This window comes from Ovis canadensis, chromosome 3 (genome assembly GCF_042477335.2).
Source record: "Ovis canadensis isolate MfBH-ARS-UI-01 breed Bighorn chromosome 3, ARS-UI_OviCan_v2, whole genome shotgun sequence".
Classification (NCBI taxonomy): Eukaryota; Metazoa; Chordata; class Mammalia; order Artiodactyla; family Bovidae; genus Ovis; species Ovis canadensis.
Window position 1 is genome coordinate 34,034,838 of NC_091247.1, and position 14,467 is coordinate 34,049,304.

The window sequence follows — 14,467 nt, forward strand, 5'->3', positions numbered from 1 at the left end:
CCCCTGCTTGTTAAAAATGCCCCCATTGAAGAAGGACGTTATCTCCTTGGGGAGCCTGGGACAGGAGGGGAGGGAGGAGAGCCAGTGACACCAATTGTGTTAACAAAGGTATAGGATTTCACTTGGGTCATGGGGGTCTTTTTATTATTATTCTGCTTAGCCTACTTATGCATTATATTTACTCTTTTGTATGAATCTAATATTACATAAGAAGAGTGTTAATGCAGGCCATTGGGCTCCACCCCACCAATGGCTCTCCATGGTCCGGTGGGAATATCAGAATCAGGCTTTTTCAACTACAGGCACAGCCCCTTCACTGAGACGGTGATAAAGGGGGCAGCCATGGACAATGGGAAAAAGCTTCCTGGATGCCTTTTCTGCCTCCCACTCCTCCAAAGATATATTAAGAACCACTGTCCAGGCCAATGGTTTTTAACCTTTGGAAGCAAATTACAGTAAACCTACTCGGGGAATTTTTTAAAAATATATGTCAAGGCCCCTCCCCTCTGCTGCCCCCCACCCTCCAACCCAGACTAATGAAGTCAACGTCTTTGGGTCTGCCTCTCCCCCATCAGTATGTTTTTTGAAGCGCTTTTGATGATTCTAACACTAGCGTGTGGATTATTAAGGAACTTTCTCAGCTGTTTTGAATGGCATGTTGTCCTGGCTATTAGCCCTGTTGCCCATCTCACCCTCACCTTATGTGTCAGGCTGATACCTGAATCACCATGGAAAGCTTGGGCCTGCTTCGCCTCACCCTTCCCAGTATTATTTATTTGTTTCTCTCCTTCTAGTTACATTATAGGGGTCCCATGATTAGGCTCCCAAACCCTAGCTTGGGGCCTAGAACCCCTGTACTTGCTAAGTGTGTGTTAGCAAGTGTGTTAACACTTGGGCTGCGTTCTGCCCTCCTATCTGTACCCCAGGAGGCAGCATCGGTGAGCTGGGAGCTGGCCATGGTCAAATATTGTCACTGGAAGTCCAGCTGGGCCTGTCCCTTTTCTTTGAGGACCCAGAATCTCCCTCTTGTCTGTGCCAGAGCCATCTGGTCACAGAGACTGCCTCCCACAAACTCAAAATCTGCAGCAGCAGGATATCTATTCTTGTAGTCAAACCACAAGGGGAGCCAAGTCCTAACTGGTCGAGTGCTTGGCCAGCATGGACTCAGCCTAGCGGATGTTCAGTGGCACAGGCTAGAATGGCCTCTCTCGTCCCGCCCCCAGTGGAGGGTCCTGACCCTCTCCCCTTCTCCCACTGCAGAGGACTAAACCTGTCAGAGTCCTGAGATACAACACACTAGGACATGAATAAATTCCCTTTGGCATCCAGCCTGCCAACATTCTTACCAAGCAGCCCATTTATCCACTGGGCAGACTGTTTTTACTATTATGCCACTGAAGCTTGCTCCTTTGGAATTAAACCTGTAAATGCTGCTCACTTCCTTTCTTCTTGACTCCAGTATTCTGTCCATTTCTGTTTAATTCTAGCTAAAATGTCTTTCCAGTCTTTTAGCTTTGCAGTAATACTTTCTGCTTATTGAGATCCAGACTGATACGGTCTCGCTTATTAATTGATGTTCCCGAGTTCACTTCATTCCTCTAAAAAGCTGGAGAGACCTTAGAAATCTATCTTAGAAATCTTAGAAGTCTCCCACCCTGCTATTGTAGGGAGAGAGAGTGAAGGAGTGGCCCCAAGTCCCAGATGTAGTTGGACCAGAATGTAAGTTTCTTAGTCTGAGGCCCTTTTTACCCTATCAATCAGGGGCTCCCGAAACCCCAGATCTAGTCAGTCACCCCTTTCAGACAGCCTAGGACCTCTCTGTGGGCTGCATGCAAATAGTTAACTCGACAGTGTATGGCTCCAAACTTGCCTGGACCAAATAAAGGCATCACAGAACTGATGCAGACCGTGGAGTGAGATTTCTGCCTCTCTGAGATGGTGGCTTTATTAACACGCCACTGTCCGTCGAGGAGTAACATTGATGCCAGTGCCTTAGAGCTGACTGTTTTTACCATCTGCAAACAGTCACTGTGAGGATTAAACAAGATGATGCATGGAGAACAGCTCACCCGGTCTCTGGCGCAGCGGACATGCACGATCAATGTCCGTCCCCAGGCTGTGACTACCTGCTTTCACCCTAGGCCTGGCCCTGGCTCTCTGTGGTCTCTTGGGTTAGTTGATCCAGCCACTTGGGCTTTGCAGTGAGACTGTTCTGCTGTCCATGTAGTGCCCATGCTGCCTGTGTGCCCGGTTTAACCAACAGTGTCATGTCCTGCTCAAGAGCTTGCAGTGACTCCCTGCTATCTAGTCTGGAATCCTGGATCTTCACCCTGGACGGCTTCCCCATCTGACCTTCCTCTCCATTCAGTCCTCACTCCCAACACATGCCCATTCACCAGGAAAGGGGTTTTCTCAGCCCCCTCCTCTATGGACATCCCATGCTCCCTGCTGCCGCCCATTCCCACCCATCCACAGAAGACCTTCACCACCTACCAAGCTCATGTCATGTCTTTCCTCCAGCTAATTCAGCTCCAGGAATCCACTTTTTTTTTCCCCAGCTGAAATAATGGGTTATTCTGGGGCTTTCTAATTGCTTCCCGTGTAATGTTTGTCTCTTAACTGATTTGAAAACTTTGAGGGGCAAAGACCACAATTTATATCTAACTTGTGACTCATCACAGGCTCATTTAGCTTTAAACATGGAGTAGATGCTCAAGAAATAGATGAATGTCAGCATAGAGTGGCAGCTGTGAGCACAGACTGATAGACACACCGGAGTCTGAGTTTGAATTTCAGCTCCATATTTACTGGCTGTGTGATTTGGACAAGTTAATCTCTCTGTGTCTCTGTTTCCTGGAAAGTGGAGATTATGATAATACTTTATGGGTGTTACTACTGGTAAAAAGTTTAAAATAGTGCTTCATAGTTCCCTGGTGGTCCAGTGTTTAGGACTCAGTGCTTTCACTGCCATGGCCTGGATTCAGTCCTTGGTCGGGGAACTGAGATCACACAAGCTGCCTGGCCAAAAATAAAGAATGAACAGAATAAAAAATATATTTAAAAGATAGTACTTGGTGCTTACTAAGCACTATATGACTGTTTGTTAAATAGATTCTGCCGATTGAGGACCAACCCCTGGAAAATCCATTTGTACAGTCTCCTCAGGAGCTGTTAGACATCAACTAGGAACCTAAGAAAAACTGGTTTCCATCTCTATAGTCAGGGTTGACTCTGTTGCAGATTTCAAATGCAGCCTATATAGTACTGGTGATGACTTTCAGATCATTGTCTCTCTCCTTTCTTTCTCTTAGAAACAGAGACAGCTAGTCATAAACTCAGCAGGCAGCAGACGCTATTTAAAGATGTCCAGCTTCCAATCAGATATCTCCTGTTAGGAAAATTAGCTGACGACTTTCATTCTAACATCTACATTAACCGGCAGGCCAACACGTAGGCCAGGTGACCCTTCTTAGGACAAATGTGGGAGAGGAGATCTATCGTTTCTTACACATTTTTACATCTAGTTGGGGAAGAAATCTCCTATGGTGACCAAGCAGCTCCTCAATTCCTAGAATAAGAGTATTTGCAAAGAACTGATCTATACAGAGATATTGTTGCTTTTTAAAACTTTTGGTTCAAGAATAAAGATAAATGTATCCTTTGTGATTAAACCCACACATCTTGGAAACCTTTCATACCTCATAAGGTTCTGCTTTTATACTCTCATCCTCTGGGGTTTAAAAAAAGATCAAGAAAAATAACATCGTGTATTGTATGTATATTTTGGTGATGCTATAGTACATGAATGCTGTCTTTTTCTTCTTCCTTTTTTCTTAAAGCTTGCATATTTTTTTTAATATTTTAAGAAATATTTCAATAGGGTCTTATAGAATGGTTCAAAAATCTCAGTAGGAAATATCTCTTCTCCCAACTCTCACTGAGGTTGCCTCCAGTCTGAAGTCACCATATGCCTATGTTGAAGGTCAGGTACATGTCTTCGAAAGGTCCATTGGCAGGTAGAAGTGTGTGTAGACACCACATTTTTCCCCTTGGTTGTTTCTGCCTCATTTTCCCCTAAGCCTATCCCTGCCACCAATACATTTTTCTCTCCTTCAGATCCTTTTTTTATTTCTTGTTAATTAAAATTTAGGAGCTAAGGACTAAGATCCCTAATTTTGTGACTATATGAGGATAAAGCTGTAGGCCAACTATAGTTAAGAACTTTCTTACTTACCAATGTTTATCTCTTACACTATAGACACACACACTTGGACACTCGCACATACTCTCACACAGTATCACACTCAGTCACTCTCACACACACACACACATGAACTCACTCGTACACACTTTTAGAGTTGAAAGTGCCATTGCAGATTAGTGAATTCATCCTCTAATCTATGAATAACTTTCTGCTTTCAATTTAAACTCTCTACAGTGGTCTCAATATTTAAAAATAAAATTAAACTTGATATACATTGGTGAACTTTGTTCTTGGGAAGAGTATGTATAGAATGAAGAAGATCATGATTGGGTAACCCAGGAAGCCACTTTAAAGAAAAAAAAAGGAGACACAGATTCCATTCCCTATCCAAGAAGATCCCACGTACCACAGGGCAACTAAGCTTACTGGCCACAACTATTGAGCTTGTGCTCTAGCGCTTGGAAGTCATAACTGCTAAGCCCACGTGCCGCAGCTACTGAAACCCATGTGCCCTGGAGCCCGTGCTCCACAACAAGAGAAGCCACCGATGAGAAGCCCTCGCACTGCAACTATGCAAAGCGCCTGCTCACTGCAGCTAGAGAAAAGCCCACCCAGCGACGAATACCCAGCACAGCCATGAATAAATAAATAAATAAAATTTTTACAGAGAACTAGTGGAGAATATACCTTGATTCCTTTCCCACTTAAAAATATCTGATAGAAAAGTTCTTAAAAAAAATTTTTTTTAAAGTGTTTAACGCTTTTTTCTCCAACAACTTGATTAAGGTATAGTTGGCATATAGTAAGTCTCATTTGTGTTTTTGGCCGTGCCTCGAGGCGTGTGGGATCTTATTTCCCCAACCAGGGACAGAACCCATTCCCCCTGCATTGGAAGCTCAGAGTCTTAACCACTGGACCACCAAGGAAGTCCCCACACATTTTAAAAATGTATACTTTGATATGCTTTGACATATGTATATACTGTAAAGCCATCACTATTAATATAACAAACATATCCATCACCCTCCAAAAGTTTCTTTGTGTTTCATAATCCTTTTGTGCTCCAAGTAACTACTGATCTGTTTTTTGTCACTATAGATTAATTTGCGTTTTTAATATTTACATATAAATGGAATACTACAGTATGTATTTTGGTCTGGTTTCTTTGACTTAGCATTATTAAGTTTTTGGCTATTACAGATAAAGAAAGCTACTGTGAATATCTGTATCCATATGTTTGTGTCGACATATGCTTACTGTTCCTTGTGTAATTACCTAAAAGTGGGATGCCTAGAATATACCGTCAGTACACATTTAGCTTTTTAAGAATTGCCAAACTGGTTTCTAAAGTGCTTGTGACATTTTCTGCTCCTTCCACATTTTGTCATCACTTAGTTATGGTCAGCCTTCTTGTTTTAGCCGTTCTAACAGATGTATCAGCCGTAGTTCACTGTAGTTTTAAACTGCATTTCCCTAGTGTTGGATGTCTCTACACATGCTTGTTTACCCTCTGTCTTTGGTGAAGCATTTGCGTCTTTTCCCTATGTTTTGAGTCATTGGGTCTTTTTTTAATGAAATATAAAGAATAGGTAAATATTTTTTTTTCTTTCTGAGCTTAGTTGCTCAGTCATGTCCTACTCTTTGTGACCCCATGGACACTAGCCCACCAGGCTCTTCTGTCCATGAGGGATTCTCCAGGCAAGAATACTTGAGTTGCCATATCCTCCTCCAGGGGATCTTCCCAGTTCAGGGGTTGAACCCAGGTCTCCCACATTGCAGGTGGATTCTTTACTGTCTGAGCTACCAGGGAAGCCCAAATATTTTTTTCTTTCTAGTTTTATTGAAATATACTTGGTATAAGCACTGGTATGAGTTTAAGACGTATAGAATAATGATTTGATTTATATATGGCATGAAGTAATGACTCCCAGTAGGTTTAGTAAATATCCATCATCCCATATGTTAACAAATACAAAATAAAAGAAAAAGAAAAAGGTTTTTTTTTTCCTTGTGATGAGAATTCTCAGGATTTACTCTCTTAACAGCTTTCACTTCTAATATTCAGCAGTGTTAATTATATTTATCATGTTATATATTACATCACTGGGCTTCCCAGGTGATGCAGTGGTAAAGAATCCACCTGCTAATGCAGGAGACGCAAGAGATGTGAGTTGGATCCTTGGGTCAGGAAGATACCCTGGAGGAGGAAATGGCAACCCACTCCAGTATTCTTGCCTGGGAAATCCCATGGACAGAGAAGCACAGAGGGCTACAGTTCATGGGGTTGCAAAGAGTCGGACACCACTGAGAGACTGCGCACAAATATTTGCGTATTACAACCCTAGTACTTATTGACCTTATAACTAAAAAACATGGAATGCTTCACAAGTCTGTGTGTCGTCCTTGTGTGGGGACCACACTAATCTCCATATTGTTCCAAGTTTACTGTTGCTGAAGTGAGCACTATGTGTCTTCCTTTTTTGTTTGTCTTTAATTAGAGGATAGTTCTTTTACAGATCGTTTCTGCCATACATTAACATCAATCAGCCATAGGTATACATATGACCCCTCCCTCTTGAACCACCATCACCCCACCTCCCACCTCATAATTGTCTTCTTTTTATTGGGCTGTCAGAGTTGTTTAAACATTCTAGCTACAAGTCGTTTGTTGGGTATATTTTTTGCAAGTGTCTTCTCTCAGGCTTTCCTCTTGATTTTCTTAACACTGCCATTGGAAGAGCAAAAGTTTTTCATTTTGAAGTCAGTTTATAGATTCTTTCTTTCATAGTTTGATTTTTGTGTTGTAAATTGAGAACTTTTTCGCAAAATCCAAGGTCATTAAGATTTTCTTCTATGTTTTTTTTTTGGAAGTTATATAATACTAGCTTTTACATTTAGGTCTGTGATTCATTTTAAGTTAGTTTTTAAATATGATATTCAGTTTGTCACATATGGCTATCCAATTTTTCCAGCATCATTTGTTGAAAAGATCATCCCATGTCAAAAATCAGTTGACCATCTATGTGTGGGTCTATTTTAGCACTCTTTTTTCTGTTCTTCTGATCTATTAATCTATCTTTATACCAATATGACATATTATAGTTTTACAAGTCTTGAAAGCCAGTAGTACATTTTCCAACTGGCCATTTATTATTATTATTGCTTTATTACTTTATTGCCCTTTATAATAATTATTATTAATAATATTTAAATTATTTATTTATTTATTTGGCTGTGTCCAGTCTTCATTGCAGCACACAGGATCCTCAGACTTTCTGTGGCATGTGGAATCTTTTTAGTTGCAGCAGTTGAACGGTTAGTTGGGGCATGTAGGATCTATTTCCCCAACCAGCAACCAAACCCTCAGGTCTTCTGCATTGAGAATGTGGAGTCTTAGCCACTGGACCACCCAGGGAAGTCCCTGTCCTTCTTTTTCAAAGTTGTTTTGGCTATTCTGTCTTCTTGGAAGCAAACTTTTTTAGTGCTGGCTGTAAACTAAAAACTTAAGAGAACTGTAAACTGAGTGCATTAAACATTTTCAGCCCTTAGCATGATCCCTTTCTGTTAGCTAAAAGTAAAGAATTTTCTCTACAATTTTCTAGTTATTTGGAGAGAAAAAAATTGGTGGTGTGTGTGTGTGTGTGTGTGTGTGTGTGTGTGTGCTGAAAGAAACTTAATCGGGTGCTGGGGGTTTAGATGAGGTTCATACAATGTTGTCTTCTGTGGTACTTGGCTACATATTGATCTTGATATATTATCTTCACAAGATCCAGATCTTTTTTACAATAAATTGTGATGATGTCATAGGGAAGAGTTTGCTCTGCTCCTTCTTGCTCCCTCTTTGTCTTACATTTAGAGTCAGCAGAGAAGAGACACAGACTAGCTTAGGGGAAAACTTCCATGAGCTGAAATTCTAGCCGTTTAGCTGTTGCCCCTCTCAAGCTTTCCCTCTGTCAGGTTTCCTTTCTGTTTGGTACCCTTTTTATCGCCAGGCCTAGGCTGTAGCCCTTTCCTGGTGTGCTGCCCTGACTCTCACTTTGCCAGTCTTAAGAAGCTGCATTTTATTTTATTTTTCATTATTTTTTGGCTGCACTGTGCAGCCCGTGGGATCTTTGTTCCCCAACCAAGGATTGAACCCACACCCCCTGCATTGGAAGCACGGAGTCTTAACCCCTGGACCACCAGGGAAGTGTCCTGCCATGCTTAAGATAACTAGAGCACATATTGGGCCAAGCAGTCAAGCTCTGAATCTCTAAGTCCCAGACTTAGAGGCCCATCAAAGAGTCTATTTTTCCTGCTGTGTGGAAAATACAATGTTCAGAATGGAGCTTGTGGAGCCTCTGGTGGGTTTGGGGCTCCCAGACCCCCAGCTGGCACCAGGCAGTGCCTGGCTCTCCATGGGACCTACAGCTAGCTTCCAGCCCTGTCCCCTCCAGTAGGACTGGTCTGAGTTGTCAGTTCAGCCCTTCTGTATTCCTTACACCCTTTTCATGATCTTTTAAAGTCTCCCACAGGCAGGCCTTCTTTTCCTTCTTTTCCAGGTAGGGTAGCTGAGTCTCAGAGAGTGAAATACTGTGAAAGTTTTTAAGTACAGGCATGGGCCTTGGTACCGCCCCAGCCTTGACTCTGGCCCACATTCCCCAACATCAGTGACCAGGGTGGCCACTGGGCAGCCTCCCTCAGCAGTTTGACACTGTTATCACTGAAATTTGGGACCAAAATGAAGACTCGCCAACATTGGAGTAGATGAGGGAAGAAGAGCAAGTGGGGTTACATGTGGTTTATTTCTGGACTGATGATAAACCGCTCCTCTCCGGCATCTGTGGGCAACCTGGGCTTTTAATAAAGATGGTCATGCCCTGCTTGCCTGTAAACTTTGCCCCTTTGGGTTCGGAAGGGGCTTTGCTAAGGAGGAGGATTACAAAAGGCGTCTCTCGGCTCTATTTTGGAACAGTTTTCTGAGGCCCCTTGCCTTCTCGGAAGCTGGCAGCCACTTTCTCTCTGCCACATAACTCCCTCTGAGAATCCTCTCCAGTCTCCATGGTAACTGCATGTCGGGAGACAGCCTGCTCTGTTCTGTGGCTTTGTATTAAACACAATGAATTTAAATCGGGTGCTCAGCAGTGAAGATAATCATTCTGGATTAGAGAGACGCCTGGAGCTCCTTGTTTCATAATTTTAGATGTTGGCACAATTCTCAGCTTTCGTCCTTGTAATTCAAGCCCAAGCCCCACCTACCCCTCTGTTTCTAAACTGCAGTTAGATCCAATTTCACTTGGGCTTTCCTCCATCCTTTGACAGAGGAATCTTGGAGCCCGGGAACCCTGCAGTCATGCCAGGGCTATCCTGAGCCCTGGAAGGGGCGGTATCGTATGAAAGAGACATGGGACTCCAGAAACAGATGGACACTCATTCCGTCTGGCTGCGTGATTTCCTCTGAGCCCCATTTTTCTTATCTATAAAATGAGAAGAGTAAGCTCTACCCTATAGAATCATATGTTTTTTTAAATTTTAATTGTGATTTTATATATATATATATGGGGCTTCCCTGGTGGCGCTAGTGATGAAGAATCTGCTTGCAGTGCAGGAGACGCAGAAGACTCGGGTTTGATCCCTGGGTCAGAATATTCCTGCCTGGAGAATTCCATGGACAGAGGAGCCTGGCAGGTCACAGTTCATGAGGCCACAAAGAGTCGGTCTCGGCTAAGCACACACACAAGATACATATAAATAAGATTTCTCATTTTAACCATTTTAAGTGTACAGTTCAGTGACATTAAGCACATTCACAATGTTGTCACCACAATAATCCATCTCCAGAACTTTTCCATCGTTCCCAACTGAAACTCTGTCCTCAGTAAATACTAATTTCCATTCTCCCCACTCCTCCCAGCCCCTGGAAAACACCATTTTACTTTCTATCTCTATGAAGCTGATTACTCCAACTTAATAAAAGTGGGATCATGCAGTTTTTGCCCATTTGTGAATGGCTTGCTTCACAGAGCATAATGTCCTCAAGATTGAACCATGTTGTAGCATGTGTCATGATTCCCTTCTCTTTTGAGGCTGGATAACATTCACTTCCACTTTATGTACATACCACATTTTGTTTATCCATTCATCTGTCGATTGACACGTGGTCGCTTCCGCATTTTGGCTATTATGAAAAATACTGCTACGAACATGGGTATACAGATATCTGAGTCCTTGCTTTCCATTATAGAGTCATTTTGAGGACCAAATAAGGTAATAAATATTAAGAACATTGCCCAGAGCAGGCTGTCAGTAAATGTTCATTTCACTCCTGAAAGTGAGTTCAGCCCGGGTTCTGCCTGCCACAAGGGTCCAATGGCTTCTGTGGGAGGAGGTCACCTTGTGCTATTGGGCTGCTTCTGTGTGCCTGGGACATGTGAATCTGTTGAGCCTGGGGAATTAACACAATTCATTTCAGGGTTTAAAGGGCCTGTCTTACCTATGGAAATGTGTGTCGTTTCATGATGAAAACCATGCATGTTTTTACATTTCTCCCACCATTTGGTATTCATGTATTCCCAATTACAAAGTGAGAAAATGTTATGGCTGATGTATATAATTCCCTATTTCTGGTCTATTTTAAGTATAGCCTCTGGGAGACCCTGAATATGCAGTGGGATCGCTCCAGGCTATGAGGCTCTGCCCTTAGTTGCTATTGGTTAGTATCAGATCTATTCTCCATGTTACCCAAGAGTATGAGATTTGGAGGAAAAATACCTAGATCCCAGTCTTGTCTCATCTCTCAAAAACGGAGATGGTGGAAACATCTGTCCAACCCAGTGTTTGTGAAGATTAGGCGAGGGCAGCCTTTGCTGTGCAGGTGACTCTCCTTGTTCACTTCTTGGGGGCCACGTTGCAATCTTGGTCTGCATCCCTCCATGAGAGTTTCTCTGGGTCTAGTTTCTTCTGAAAGTTTCCATGATGGGGATTACTCTCTTGCTGCCTGGGGCCCCTCCAGGGATGAGAATCCCAGAGCCGAGGAAGTATCTTTCTCTGCTGGAAATTAGCCTTTCCAGACAGCCAGAGCTTCTGCCACCAGCCCTGGAGAGGGCCAGCACCTCTTTGTCTTCGGGAATTTGCAACAGAGGGGAAAAGGGAGCAATGCACAGCCTCCTTCTGACCGGTGCCTGACCCAGCTGCTCCCTGCAGAGTGGCGATCAGGTCTGCTCTTTATTAATGGGGCTGAAGGGGGGAGGGGATGTGGGATTTCACGCTGAATCTTGGAACTTTCTCTCAGCAGGCCTGTTCTTGCTTGCATCTGGTTGTGCTTTGTGTGCCCAGGGCCTACCTGTGCAGCAGGAGCCAGGCCAGCTTAAATCGGGCTTCCTGAGTGGATATGCCCGCTGTCCTTGAGATCTGCAAGTTACCCTGGTCTGCTCGCCCCTGAGAGTGGGGCCTGAGTTTCCTGCAAGGGTGTCTTAACTTCTAGGGCAGCTCGCCTCTGCTTGAAGCCAGTGAGCCAGGAAGATGCTTGCTTTGGTGACAGGGTTTTCTTGGCTTCCATAACCCCATGCCAGCCTGCCGTTCCTCCTCCCTCTTGGCTCTCTTCCCCGTGGCCTTGTCTTTGTCTAACTCCTCTCCTCTGGGGTTGCCTCTCGGGATCCTATCCCAGATTGCCTTCTCCTCTTCCCCACCTTCTCTCCCCAGGTGATCTGTTACTGATGACTCCCGCGTCTGCAGCTACATCTTAGGCACCTCTGCGCACCTGCCTGAAACTCAGCACATCCACCACAACCCCACTCCTCTACTGGGGACCCCTCCTTCCAGGAATGGCACCCCCATCGTCCCAAGCCAGAGTGCACTTGCTCAAGACCACGGGACTCCTCAGACTCAGGTCTGCCAGGCTCCAGAGTTCAGGCCTTTCCTACCAGAGCCTCCCACCTCCATGCACTATCAGCAAATAGAAACATATCTTGAACAAATGCAAAAATTCAAATGTCACTCTCAGCCCCAACCTGACTCTGCTCTAGGACCCCTCCCTGGTTTTGGCTGTGCTGGACCTCACCTGGACCCCTTTGTTGGCCGTCCCTGGCCCCTGGGTGCCTACTCCCTTGGCAATCCCAGCCTGATTTCTCTGTCCCTGCTCCTGACTTCACAGAACTGGCCCCTGAACATGGCATGTTCAGTTCAGCCCTCTCTTGTTGATTCTGTAGTGCATTTTCCGTATGCTTTTCTTTACCTCCATCTTGGCTCAGACCAACACCTCTCATTTTCCCAGAACTTTCCCTCTGTTTTGCTAAGTCTGGGACCAAGGGCCTGGGCACCCTCAGCTCCCCTCCATGTCACCTCAGATCACCTCCTCCTCTATCCACCTCCCTCTAGATGGGGAGAGACTTCGTTCCTAGTCTAACAGAAGTGCAACCCTCAGTCTCTTTACCTGAACAATGGGGATAATACATGTATTTCACAGGACTGTTGTGAAAAACAAACCCAGAGCATGTGCTCAGTGGATGCTGGTTATAGTTAGCGATTTCGCCTCTGCTCCTGTGTCTCAGTCAGCTCTACCTTAAGATGTCTAAAAACTCTCGTCTGTCCTAAATTTGGTGGCTCCTCTCCTGATACTGTTTTTTCAGCCATATAGTCATAAAACCTCCCCTGTTATTTATATCACATCTTCTTCTGTCATTAAACCTAGTTGCTGCTTCTTCCTAGAAATAGGTTTCACATATGACCTTCATCCCAGTCCCCAAGTTGAGGTTCATTATCTAAGCACTGCAGTTGAGTTTGCACTGCATAGTCAGAGTCGTGTTATGGAGTCTGATTTTCATGTTCTCTCTCTGCCCAAAAGCCTGTCGTGACTACAGACATGTCCCAGGATGGGCGTGACCAGAGTCGTCTCTGTAAATGCACTCCTAAACCCCCACCCTCCCGAAGCCCCTCATCACCACCATCTCCACAACACACTTTGCTGACCGATGGAATCCAAGGTCACCAAGGCCCACCCGCTTTGGTCATAATCAGTCCTGCCTCAACCAAACCAGCCAGGTCTTTTCTCTGTCCTCCAGCGGTGTCCCCGGCTCTGCCCACATAATTTCCTGCCCCAGAGGGTCACGTCGTGCCCACTTCCAGCCTTCAGCCTTCCCATCCTATGTGTCCTTCCCCTCTCCCTGTCTTTTGTTGAACTTGATGATGCTGTCACCATTGAGGAAAGTTATGCTGCTTTGTACTCATTATTTTGAAGTCATTTCTATTAGAAATGAACCTTTTTGTCTTATTTGGTTTGCTAACCGTACTTGTATTTCTCACATAAGCATTTTAAGGTACTTATATTCCTCACTTCTTCTGGAGCATCTGATACACAAATTACGCTTAGTGTTCATTAACTATAATAGTTATAATAGTAGTATAAATCACTCGTATTTACTGGGCTCCTACTATGTGTGGGTACTGTCCTCAGTGCTTTACACACATTATCTCATTTAATTCTCATAGTAACCCCACAAGCGGTGTATTATTACTCCATTTTACCAATGAGGAAAATGAAGCTCAAAGAGATTAAATAATTTGCCCAAGATTTTATAACCATAAGTGATGGAGCTAAGATATAAACCTAGATCTGTCTGCTTCTCGTCACTCTACCATGTTGCCTCTTAATATAGGAATAATGTGCTTTTAAACGGCAGACAGATTAACTGTGGGAAAATGTTCTTTTCCCAAAGTATATTGCAGGTTGAATATTGCCTGTCTCCTCTGCTGAAAATTCAAAGAATGAAGGATGAGTTTTAGATATGGTAATGCTGTGAGAGCACAGCAAGGTCAGGAAGTGGGACCGTGCCCTGGATGAGGCAATAGAGGCTGGGACCCAGAAGGTAGGAGTAAAAAGTAAAAGGAAGTTTAGAAGTGCAATTCGTTATAAATGTACAATTTAGAGAAAACCGGTCAGCTGCAGAATGAACTCAACAGGTCAATAAAAGGCCTGGGAGCTGTGTGCAGCTGGAGGAACAATCATGCATTCCTTGGTATCTGGGAGAAAAGGTGTTTCGGGGAGGGTTTGTGTTATCTTGTTTATTTTTCAGAGAAAATGAGCATTTGATAAAAAGTGTTGGGGAGACTCTAAACGAAGACAGAAGGGGACTTCCCTAGTGGTCCAGTGGTTAAGACTCTGCACTTCCACTGTAAAGCACACGGGTTTGATCTCTGGTTGGGGAATAGGGTGCAACCAAAAAAGATAAAAATAAATTAAAAAAAAAAAAGAGGGTGGAGGCAGTGGTCAGCATTCCAGTGGCCTGG

At 43.9% G+C, this 14,467-nt stretch overlaps 1 protein-coding gene and 1 pseudogene across 1 annotated transcript in view; one reads left to right on the top strand and one right to left on the bottom strand.

Annotated features, from left to right (window-relative positions):
- The window catches only part of DPYSL5 (dihydropyrimidinase like 5), an 89,852-nt gene that overhangs the window by 42,335 nt on the left and 33,050 nt on the right, over positions 1-14,467 (top strand). The gene's annotated exons all lie outside the window — the stretch shown is intronic.
- Positions 6,571-6,668, bottom strand: LOC138438441 (U6 spliceosomal RNA; annotated as a pseudogene).